The 12,042-nt window shown below is 38.4% G+C and overlaps 2 long non-coding RNA genes across 2 annotated transcripts; both read left to right on the forward strand.

The window, feature by feature from the left end:
• Positions 1 to 1,876: 1,876 nt before the first annotated feature.
• LOC135297969 (uncharacterized) lies at positions 1,877 to 2,704 on the forward strand. Its single transcript, XR_010359915.1, has 2 exons — positions 1,877 to 2,395; positions 2,546 to 2,704. It is a non-coding gene; the product is annotated as an uncharacterized LOC135297969 (long non-coding RNA).
• A 3,138-nt stretch (positions 2,705 to 5,842) lies between these two features.
• Positions 5,843 to 10,696, forward strand: LOC135296210 (uncharacterized). The gene is made up of 4 exons (XR_010358261.1): positions 5,843 to 6,909; positions 7,784 to 7,879; positions 8,397 to 8,657; positions 9,829 to 10,696. It is a non-coding gene; the product is annotated as an uncharacterized LOC135296210 (long non-coding RNA).
• Positions 10,697 to 12,042: the final 1,346 nt, after the last annotated feature.

Below are 12,042 nucleotides of genomic sequence, written 5' to 3' on the forward strand. Positions count from 1 at the left end.
AGTGGGCCTATGCATGAAGAAAGTGTTTACAGGATCAAACATCTCTTCTGTAAAAGATGTGGTCTGTTTTTAATGGCATGGAACTAAAATGAAATCCTAATTAAGAAAATGTTACAGAGTGTAGAACATAATAATGAGTAGTTTTCTTAGATGTGGTTGCAAGAATAGAGTAATTGTATAATAATTTGTACATTCAGAAAGAAATTCTTCCTTTTTTTATAAAGCCATAGGATTTCACTTCTCTTTTTTTGTACTGTATTAGAAATGTAAGTGTACTTTAATCTTGTTTTTATCCTTTCTGAAAAAAATGGGTTTATAAACATTAGCTTTTTTCATCACACACTAATGCTTGTAGGTGTTCAATGGTTACCAAATTCTTACTGCTGACTTCCCATTTAGTGTTTTCTTTATTACTGGTCCTTAGTTTTTGTTTAGCATTTCCTGATTAGTGATTTGATGGCATATTTATGTATTTTTCATCACAAAATCAAATTTTGTGCTATGTGAGTGTTATGGTTTGAGGCTGGCACAATGTCAGTGCTCCTATGAAAATATATATATTTTTAGTGGTGTCTGTGAGATGTGATCAGGAACAGAGCAAAGCAGGCTTTAACTTAGGAATAAAGGAAACAAACTTTATTAACTACAGCATCTAAAAAGGAACAGACACAAAACTAAGAATGAAAACCTTCTAAATACATTTCCCCTCTCCCCCCCCCACCCCCCGTTTCTTCCACAGCATGAAATGACATAGTAGATTTTTACTCCGTTACAATCTCTTAGATAATCAACTTTCAGTCCGTCATCACGTCTCAAATAATTAACCTTTAAGTCCATCAGGGAGAGAGGAGTCTCCCTTTGCACTATAGGTTTCTCTCAGAAACACAATTGAAACTTCTTGTGTTTCCATGTTACTCATGGTACTGCCTGGAGAGCATCTGCTCTTGTGACTTCTTCCTTCTATATCTAGTGCTCTTACTACTGCACATGGACTAGGACTGCTTTTAGAGTTCTTTATTTAAGGATGCTCTACTCAGTTCTAAAAGCAGCAGTCTTTCAACTTTGGGACACTAGTTCTCTTTAAATTTACTCCCTGGGTCCGAGGGGCCTTGTGAACAGAGATCTTCCTCTCCACTGAAGACAGAGGGCATCACCACACCCTCCTCAGCCATCTCTGTTCACACCATTGCTTCACTCTTGGCTCCAAAGCATTGCCTCTCTTTAAATGCAGTCTCTGGGTCACAGGAAAAAACATGGGTGTGTCCATGGCCATACAAGAAATAGTCCAGCTCAAGGCCACTCCATCATGTCCTCCCACCTAGGATTCTTCTCACCTCTTCTGACATTTCTCACGTGTATCAACTTTCATCACATTTGCTCACTTCTTCCTGCTTCATCTCTCTTTCCTCATTCAGATTCAGGAGGATTAGTATTTGTAAGGTTTCAATTTTTCTAGAAAGGGGTTAAAATCTTTGCCTCTGTCTGCCCAGAACTCCCGCAGCAGCCAGGCACCTTCTCTCACCACATCCTCCACTTCTGTCCAGCCACGCTGCCAGTCCATGATATCGAATTTCAAGGCAGCACGGGCACTGGCTCTCTCTCTATCTCCCAGAGGGCAGGGTCGGGGGGCTTGATGCTTCTCAGGGCTCCTCCACCCTTCCATCTTGCAGAGTCTTCACCCCTCTCCTCTGCCCGAGGCTCCGGCCTCCCTCACCCGGCCCCAAGGCTTCCCTCTCCCACTCAGCCCCAGCCGGGCAGGGGAGCTCTGAGCTCCTTCACTGACCAGGACCAAGAGAGTTCTCCTGGGAGTTCTTACTTTTAACCCCCTGTGTTCTCAGGGGTGTTCCATACCTTCAGTGGCCAAACCAGGTGCCAATATTCAAATCCAAGCACTGATTAATTTGACCACAACCTCCCAAAAAACTCACTTCCTTCTTAACCTATGACAGTGAGGTTGTCTGTGCAAGAAAATATACCAAACTTTACTTCTACTTTTCAGAAAAAATAATGCATTATGATCCAGAAAATACTGCTGAGACCTGAAGACTTTCCCATACTCTGCAGTCAACAGAACCAACAGGTCTCTCTGCGATTACTGTGTCACAAAGAGAGACTTAGCTGACTGTGCTCTGGGGGCCTTCTTTTCCCCAGACCTTCTGAAAACAGCATTAAAACCAATGACATTGTAGCAATGAACTGTTTGACATTTGATGCAATTTCTTGACCACACAGCTCTAAAATCTAGTAATAGAAACTTTAAAAATCTAAATCTCTTGGAGGCTTTTTGCTGAAGTAGTTACTGGGCATTCTGGAATAGCTATTCAGCAGGTGCATACACCCATAAAAGCTGAAGGAAAGTAATTGGCTACATGAGGATACATTTCCCACTCTGACTGTAAGCAACTGTAACTTCTTAATTTATTGTGCATCTCAGAAAATGACTCTTCTTTTTTTTTCTCTCTCTAGAAAATATAAGCAACTCTTTCTTCAAACATAGTCCTTCTATGATTGATTTTGGTTTTGGTTTTTTGTTTTGTTTTTCTAGTCACAGCTCAGCATTGCACCCAGGACTGCATCATTCTAAGCCTGGTGAAAACACTGAACAGAAATGATCTTTGTCCCAAAGATGAGAAAGTAATTTGAAAGTAAGAAGTAATGTACAGAGACAGACAGACAGAAAATAAAAATCTGAGGAAACTAAGAAGCTTTACAACTGTACATAGTAGTAATGTACCTAGGTATAGTGAAAATCCTTCATTTATTATTCCAAAAAGATTAGTTTAAGGGGCTTTTAAAAAAAAAAGCAGGAAAGTTTTGTTGTGGGTATTGCCAGGGAGTTAATTTTAAACACTGGGGAAGAAGGAAGGAAGATATTTTGAAAAAAAATTGTTTGAAAAATGAGATGGGTGAAAGACTCAGGGACAGGGCTGACATCTTCATGGTGAATGTGAAATGATAGATAGGAGAGGAGAGATCATGGAAGACCCTGAAAATGAAAAAGCCTATTATGTTTTACATTATAAAACTGAAAGAATGAGTGAAGCAATACACTGTAAGAGGTGATATGGTCAAAATGAAGACTAACAATAGTCTTTGCATCACTGTTCTGAATAGATATGAAAGTACTTGGCTTTTGGGAAATCACAGAGACTTGAAGCATCTAAAGTTTCTCCTTAGTGACTGAATCTTCCAGAATTGTTCAGTGCAATATACAACAGAATATCTAAGGATATTTTCTTTTTAATAATGATCCCTCTATTACAGTCCCAGGAGCTCTGCTGAAAACATCAGACATGAGTAGGGGTAAAGGGAAAAATGTGTTTTATCTGTGCTCATCTCTGAGCATTGCTAAGAAACATATCGAATAAAATCTTGGCATGCAGGGAGGTGTTTAGAATAGAACTAGTTTTGAGAATTATCCACATATAGATGCTAACTCAATACAGGTGCTAACAAGTACAGCTTTGGCCGTAAAGTGTTGTCTGCAGACTTCCTTGCAAATCACCATGAAATTCTCAACACACTTTTCCTGATCCTTGGTTCTTCCTTCTCACTCTCCTGGTGTACCTGAAGTGAAATTCAGCTGTGTGTAGAATGTCAGACATTTTAAGCCACTTTGGGTATTTAGAGAAGAGTATACAGAGTGCTTGGACTTTCAACTAATCTCTATTAAAAGGAAAAATAAAAACCTTTTTCCTTTATTTTCAACAGACTACCCCTTCTGGTATTTTTCCAAATGCAATGGATGCATTGCTTATGTTATTCAAAGGGATATACATTGGGCCTTAAATGCATACAGACAAGATCTTGTCACGCTTTGCCACTGAAGTAAAAATCTCCTAAAATTTTAAACAACTATTTAATTGGTACAATAATTTAAAGTGTACAATAAATAACCTGTGAGAAGACCTCTGTTTGCCGAGTCCTATTTTTTCGTGTCACTACCTTTCACATCTGGACTTTGCATTACCTATAAAAGCATAGTGTAGAGATCAAAGTTAAACCCAGTTCTAGCAGCAGACACAGCACAATAAGGTAAACACACTGCTTTTCTCTGAGCAGAAGTTTAGCACAAGCACTGGAAAAGTTTGATTGATTTATCTGAATGCTGGTTGTCTTTCAAGAGATCAGAGTGGCATCTAAAGCTGCAGCTGAGTAAAGCTGTGTATTGCGGTTTCAGGAAGTATCAACAAGGGTGCCAGGTCCTTTGGAGCTCCAGCCTTCCAGAGACCATGCATATTTTGCCCAGACAAGATGTCTTTGATTGCACAGGTGCTCATGCAGCTGTAAAAAGTTTCCTTCTCTATGCCACATCAGGGTCATAGATTCCCTCTGGTCCTTCCTTAGGACATACAGCATTTCTATTTATTTCACTTTCCCCTATTCACCACAATCACTGACGATTATATTCTACATTAAAATATGAAACCACTTAAAATACAAATTTCCTGAAAGGACAAATCAATAATATGACATCAGTCAATGAGCTGGCATGCACTTGCATGAAAGAAGAATTTGACGTACTGGTATTGCCTCCTGAGCCAAACTGTTCTCAGAGGTTTACATGGATTAATTCCACATTGGTGATTAGGTAAATCATTATTAATCCATATGTTTGCAATAGCTGATATTTGGGGATTTTCAGACATTTCTATACTTGGTCTTTGAGTTTGCTACATAAGTATAAAAGGGGAAAAAATAAGGTTGATAAAAAACTTTGCGATATTAGAAGTTATAGAAATATAGAAATATTAGAACACAGTGACATTTCAAAGGGGTGTCAAATACTGGACACTTTAAAAACACATCGTTCATTAGCTTTAAGCAGAATTTGACACTGCCAATTTAGGATGGAAGGTGTGAAATGGAAAGGAATTTAATACCAACCAAAGGAAGAAGGCAGAAGAAACCCTGCCCATCTCTGCTTACCATTGAAGTGCTTTTTCACCTTCATTCCACTCTCCTTTTCCCCTGAGTGATCAGAAAGAGCATGTGTGTGTGTCAAATCATCCTGGTTTCAGTTTTCTTTGCCTGTTCTTTTCCTCTGTCCATTTTGCTGGTTGTCATAGTTACAGTGACCTCAGTCGTCCTCGTCTTTCAGGGTCTTGCAAGGATTTTTTAGGCTTTCTCTTGTAACAGTGTTTGGCAATGCCAGTTTTTCTAATTCTTTAACTGTTACTTCATTTGTTAATCTATTCGTCCCGCCAGTCTTCCCCTTTTCTGTGCTGTGTCCTGATAAACTCCTCAGAGCAAATTGGAAGTGTTCGGTTTTCATCTTCACCCCAGTATTAGTTTCTTTCTGATAAGACTTCCCACCTTTAATCTTTCCCTTAACCTTTGAGTATTATTATACTTTGGCTTTGGCTAGCTTTAAAGGGATGTTCTTATATCTCTTTTAGAATAAGTTAAACTAGTCAGTCAGAAATATAGTAGCTCAAGCAGATTTTGCCTGCTTTTTATTTTTTTAATTTTTTTTATTTCAGTTTCTTCCTCTGGCTTCTGGTTATGAAGGAGTCTGACCAAGACATCTGCTGTACTAGACAGGGCCAAGGTCAACCTTAAAACCACAGAAACATGAGATGGCCCTTGGCTTCTCCTCAACACTTAATAGGCTATAGCAAAGGGGCTCCTATCATCTCTCCCAGTCAGGCTACTATTCCTACAGCTGCTGCTGTAAAGGGACTAAGGCAGGGAAGAACAAGCAGGGTGCTAAGAGCCCATGACAACCTTGTGATGTTCAAGAGGGCAGTGAAGGCATGTGGATCAAAGCAACTCCAAGTACAACACAGGCAGGGTGGAGAACAGTGTGAGAGTAGCTCTGCTGAGAAGGATTTGGGGTGTTGATTAATGAGAGGCTGGACATGACCCAGCAATGTGCACTGCCAGCCCAGAGGACAGTTGTCTCGTGGGCTGCACCAAAAGCAGCATGGGCAGCAGGGCCAGGGAGGGGGATTCTGCCCCTCTGCTCTGCTCTGGTGAGAGCCCACCTGCAGGGCTGCATCAGCTCTGGGGCCCTCCATATGAAAGGAATGTGGGCCATAGGAGTGAGTCCAGAGGAGTCACAAAGGTGATGCAAGGCCTGCAGCACCTCTACTGTGGAGACAGGCTGAGAGAGCTGGGGAAAGAGAGGGTTCCACCTTACAGCCCCTTCCAGTACCTGAACAGGGCCTGAAGAAACCTGTCAGGGACTCTATAAAAGAGTCTGTAGTAATTGAACAAGGGGGAGTGGCCTTAAATTGAAAGAGAATAGGTTTAGAATAGACAGACAGAGAGGTGGTGAGGAACTGGAACAGGTTGCCCAAGGAAATTGTGGATGCCCCATTGCTGGAAGTGTTCCAGGCCAGGTTGGATGGGGCTTTGAGCAACCCAGTCTAGAGGAAGGTGTCCCTGCTCATGGCATGGGGGTTGGAAGTAGAAGATCTTTAAAATCCCTTTAAATGCACAACGTTCTATGGTTCCATGATTCTATGATTCTATGAATCTATGATTTCATGATTCTGTGTTATGTCAGGGATGAGTGGGTCCTCTTTTACTGGATTCAGGGCTTATCCCAGGGAAGGAAAGTGTATCCCTTTTGGCACAGAAAATTATGACTCCTTCTTGGACTTGTTCTGTTTAACAGATTTGGCCAAAACTTTAGTAAGGACTGAGATTTCTATGATGATTTTCTTATTAGCCCTCAACCAAGTTTCAGAAACAAGTTTTGTCTGTATCATCTGTTAGTCTCAATTCAGAAACTGACAATGTGACATGAGGTGCTCACATTATAGTTGCATCAATAATGCTACAGACAGCTTAAACAAGAAAATAGGTACTTAACACTGGTTACTTGGTAATCCTTTAATTCACAATGGTGTGCATAATGTAACTGTCAATCCTCTAAAGTATTATGGAATTGTAAACTACATGGTAAGCAGTTATATACATATTTTCTGTACACACAAAAGTATCAAATCTGACCTAGCTTATATACATAGACATTTTAAAATTTTCTAGGTATTTACTTAGCATCAAACTCTATTTTAAAAAAAAGTGTGTATGATAAATATATATTAAAAGTATCTCTGAAACTGAAATCCTGATGGTAAATGTACTCCAGTGCAGCTTCAATGGATACTTGCAGCACTCTAGTGGTCGTTCTTTGTAAATACAACACCAAAAGCTAGAAACTTTTAGAGAAAAAACCACACCCTAACAATAAAAATTAAAGAGCAACAGAGTTAGATATGAAAGTTGTGAAAATGAGAACTAACATACTGTGTGCACCGAATTGCATTTATTCAAGCAAACCTGTTTTAATTTAACAAGCTACTTGCTTTGCATTAGAAATGTAAAGAAAATGGTTTGGAGAGGAATGCATTATAGTTTGTGGTCATTCTATCTTTTGAGGTACTAGCTCACTAGTTCAAGAAAGCCTAATTACTGGGAGCTTTACATAACTCACTTTTCCTTCATCCCACTAAAAGTAGGAGGGAAATAATAGGCACAGGGCATCTGCAGAAGTCAATAGATATGTGATGAGAAGAATGTCTAATATACAGCTCTGATCAACAGAGTTACTGCATGTGAATATGCTACTGCTTATTTGTAAGCAAGATGCAACTGTGCTATCATAAAGTAAAATGTGTGTGACAGGAGGGGATTTGTCTTAATGACTTCAAAGACCTTCTCCAATTTTAATTTCTAAATCCAGCTATAGATGCAGCATTTGAGTTCAAATTTGTGCGTATATTTAAAAATATATTTGCTTCTCCCCTTTCTTTCCTTTTTCTCTCTCTCCTAGAAACTTTGGACTATATAAAACACACTGTAATAAAGGCTTGAAAAATGCTAAGAAAAAGGCATGTTCCCTTTGGCAAATGTCATCATGTCTGCAAAGGTCAGGCTTTTATTTAGAAACGTAGTTTTGCCCCTTCCAGTTGTGAAGATAATTGTCTAGATGTGAATTAAGTGGCAAGAAAACTGTCTGCCTAAGAGCTCAGACACCTCCCCAGCCCCTGTGGCTGCTTGGATGTGTCAGCTTTTGCTGCTGTTCTTGCAAACCCTCCAGTCAGTCCTGGAAACCGACGGGTCACTTCCCCTGCTGGGAGCCCCTGGGCACTGTGCACACAGGCAGAGAAGCATTTCCTCCTGGGAGAAGCACACAGACATTGCTGCCTGCTGGGCAAGCACACACTAGCAAAGAGCTTGTGTCACTATGCTGGCAGCAGCCAAGATGAAAGGCAAGAGCAGAGGGGGATTTCTCCAATATTTTAGCAGTTAGAGGAAAGGCTGATGGTCCTCACTTGCCAGAAAAGCATTGTAGTATCACAGGAACTCAGATAAGTAAGATTTCTTGCATTCTTTAATACATAGATGTTTCACCTGTATTAATTTTCTCACTATCCTCTTTCCAGAGCATAAGAAAAGCTCAGAGAAGACTGTTGGTGCAAAGCCCTTCCAGGGGCCTTGTTTGCTTTATTGCAAAAATTTCTGCTTCCAAATGACCCTTCTTTGAGATAAATAACAAAGAAAACAGTTTCCACCATTTAGAACTACATATCAACCATAAAAGAAGGAACAAATGTAATCTGGAAAACATAAATTCCTTGTTTGATGTCCTGTCATTTTATTGAAGACAATGACAGCACCTAGCAAGGAAAAAATCCAGTACAGAGGTAAATAGCTTATATTTTATTTACACATTCTTGCTATTTAGCCTTTGAAAATTCCCTGAAGTATAAACTTTCTTTGTGGTGGAAGGAAGTGCTATACCATCTATATCCATAGCAACATTTTATCTCTGTGTAGGAGGAAGGCATATTTCTGAAATTCATATTTTCTTGTGGGCTGTATCTTGTTTCATACATTTTGGTTCTGTTCATTTAGGGTTAGTAATCTTTTTGGGCTGTAATTTCTACAAAAAGAATAGAAGTTAGATTTTTCACCTTCTACTGGAATTCAATCCCACACAATAACCCCTAATGCAAATACCACAGTATTTACCTTTATAGGTAATCATGGTCAAAGTTACAGCCTTGTTGCCAGAATTTTTTTCCCCATATTACAAAGATTACTTTTAGAAACTGATCAACAGGACAGATTTAAGTTTCCATTTGTATTCACAAATCTGCCATGTAAGAGAGGCCATGGCTTGCTAAGTGTATTATCAGAGCTAAAGCATAGCCCATTTCCCTGGACACCTCTGCAATTTCCGTACCTGCTTCCACAGGGCTGCAGAGGTGCCAATGAGTGCAGTGGGTGACAAGCCAGGCTATTGCCTCCTCTTGTCCCACCCTGTCCATGCCTGGTTCATACTTGACCACACTTGGATCATGAAATAATCAAGGGCACTGGGCAGAGACCCTTCTTTGCAGGGGGAGCTTGGAGAGAGCTTCACCCAGAGAGCCTCTGATCCTGATATTTATTCTCAGAATAACACCTGAGACTATTGTGTACTGAATCAGAAGAAAACAATATAGTTGTATGACATTTTTTTTATTTGAGGTCTGATTTGAAGAGAGAAGAATTCTGCTAAAATTCAACTCCTTAACCAGCAGAATTCTCAGACCACAATAAACCCACAATACCATTCCACAGCGGTGCTCAAAGTTCCCTTTGATACTACAAAGCCTAAAGACTACAGATTGCTGACCAAGCTTACTTCTTTAAAAAAAATCTTGTATATATGAAACAACATTTGACTTGTGGTCCAGTTCAGGAGAATTTGTTGCTGCTGGTTTTCTGTTTAATTTATATGATTTAAGTAAGCAAAGTAAATACCATTTTAGTTACTGCAGTACCCAGTTCAGATATAATGTTTAATGCAATGAATCATTTTCCTTACAGCCTGTTTTCAATGCAGAGATGGAAACTGAATTTTGCTGCAAAGCTGACTGAGAAGCTCTGTAGACAGCTTCAGAAATTAGCTACTGTGTTGGCAAGGTCAGTGGTTAGTGCTGATGCTGGTCAATGGCCTTCAAAGTTCCTAATTCCTAGGTGATTGAAATGTTAACTAGCTCTTGTCAAAAGTGAAAGGAAAAAAACGGCCTGGAACATGATCTACTGCATCTGTCAACCTAACGTCTTGGTCACTTTGAGTTTGGCACCTACATGAAAGTGTTTGTTGTTTAATCAAAGATTTCATCAATCATTTTAATGGGGGCTTTCAAACAGAAATTAAGTTTTTGAGATGCCTGCTTAAATGTTCTCTTAGTTGCTAATGTTGACATGGATGTTCCTATATTAAGTATTGGTCTTGGTCATAAAAGTGAAATAGGTATGTAGTGGGATATTTTCCTGTATGGTGAAAGAAGTGATTGATTCCATTAATGAATATAATACAAGAGAATTATTTTTGTAAAATGTTCATTAATAATGACTGAAAAATGAATGATAATCAAGCATCAAGAGGGGTTTTTCGGGATACAACCTTTTTTGTAGTTGGAATGAATATAATTAAATATGAAGCTGGGAGGCACATATGTCCTATGCAATCCTAAGTTCCCTCTGCTGAAAGAAAAGAAACAGTTTTAGCATTACATTAATTTCATAATAAAAATATTTTTTACTGTGCTATTTTACAGGACAAAAATATTTGAACATTATTTGATAATTAGGAGGAATTTTATTAATTTATTTGGATTATTTATCTCTAGATAATTGTCTTTTTATTTTGAATGCAACAGATGCAATTAGACTGCAAATATGTCTCCTGATTGTTGGAAATTGTTGTTCATATGTTCATATATGTCCATGTATTGTGGATTTGGGAGAGCTGATACATCTTATCAAATGTCAGCATTTACAGTAAAATCCTCTATATCTGAGCCAATCATCTTTTGTGTGCTTAAACCTAATCAGACAGATGAGTACTTTTTTGAGTACTAAAGCAGACAGTTGAAAACAGATCAAGATGACTGTCACCCTGAAAGTGCTGACTTCACTGCTATATAGAGTCAAGGGTGAATGCCTCACACACACACACATTTATAAAGTGTGATGAATAAATCTATCCAATGTGAAAATGGTATTCTAAGTAATCTCAGTGTAATGTTAACCAATAGAGTATGTTAAATTAAATAAAATATCAAGTCCACAACAACAGAAATAGTTCAGAAATAACAGTATAAGTTAGATAGCATGGAAATTTAAAATGAGAAAAATTTCTTATTTGTATTTATGAAAGAATTCCAAAATCTGTTAATTGAGTTATTTTAGTAATGTAAAAGGCTGTGGTTAAATGTGTGCTAGGATTTGGTTTTCATGTAATGTTTATTGGAAAGAGTACTAATCAACTGTTAGTACTATGCAAATATACAATATTTTCTGTGGTAACATTCAAACCCTGAATTGAGCTATATAGAGAAGGGTGAACTGGCTTAAAAATCCATTTGATTAGCCTGTCTTTAGCTGCCTATGGTACCTTGAGAGTCCATAGTCCCAAAGATGATAGAGTTCTAACAGGTTGTTTAAAATAACATCTTATTCATATAATTAGGAAATTACCAAGAAAGTGATGTTTCAATCTTCCTTGTTGAAGGGTATGTATTCCAGGATAATCTAAAAAAAATGCATTTTCTTCAGCAGAAATTTCTTCATGCCAGTCAGGTCAGACATAATCTACACCATAGTCTGTCTCTCTACACTCAGGTTATGAGAGTGGACATGTAGAGAGACAAAACAGGGTCTTTGTGGAACAGACTTGACAGTTTTATCTCCTTGTCACAAACATAAAACTCATTGTCTTGATTTATTTGTTTTTCTGCTAAATATTGCTAACTTGTTTTGAATATATAATATGCTTTCTTTTATATATGAATAAAATATAGAAATATCTCCAAAGAACTTTCTTGTCAGGGTGAAGAGGGTGTTTATAAAGGATGCAACATCCCTTACAGAAAGAATAGAAGAAGTAAGTGCTCTTTGTGCCTCTCTTATGGAGGATGTAGACTTGCATTCAAAAAAAATCATCTTGCTTTTCTGAGCTGATACTTTGAAGCTTAATGTATCATATTGGAATGATCTCTACTGAAAGCATGCAGGCTTTCAACTCCAAAATGT

This window comes from Passer domesticus, chromosome 3, assembly GCF_036417665.1.
Source record: "Passer domesticus isolate bPasDom1 chromosome 3, bPasDom1.hap1, whole genome shotgun sequence".
Taxonomy (NCBI): Eukaryota; Metazoa; Chordata; class Aves; order Passeriformes; family Passeridae; genus Passer; species Passer domesticus.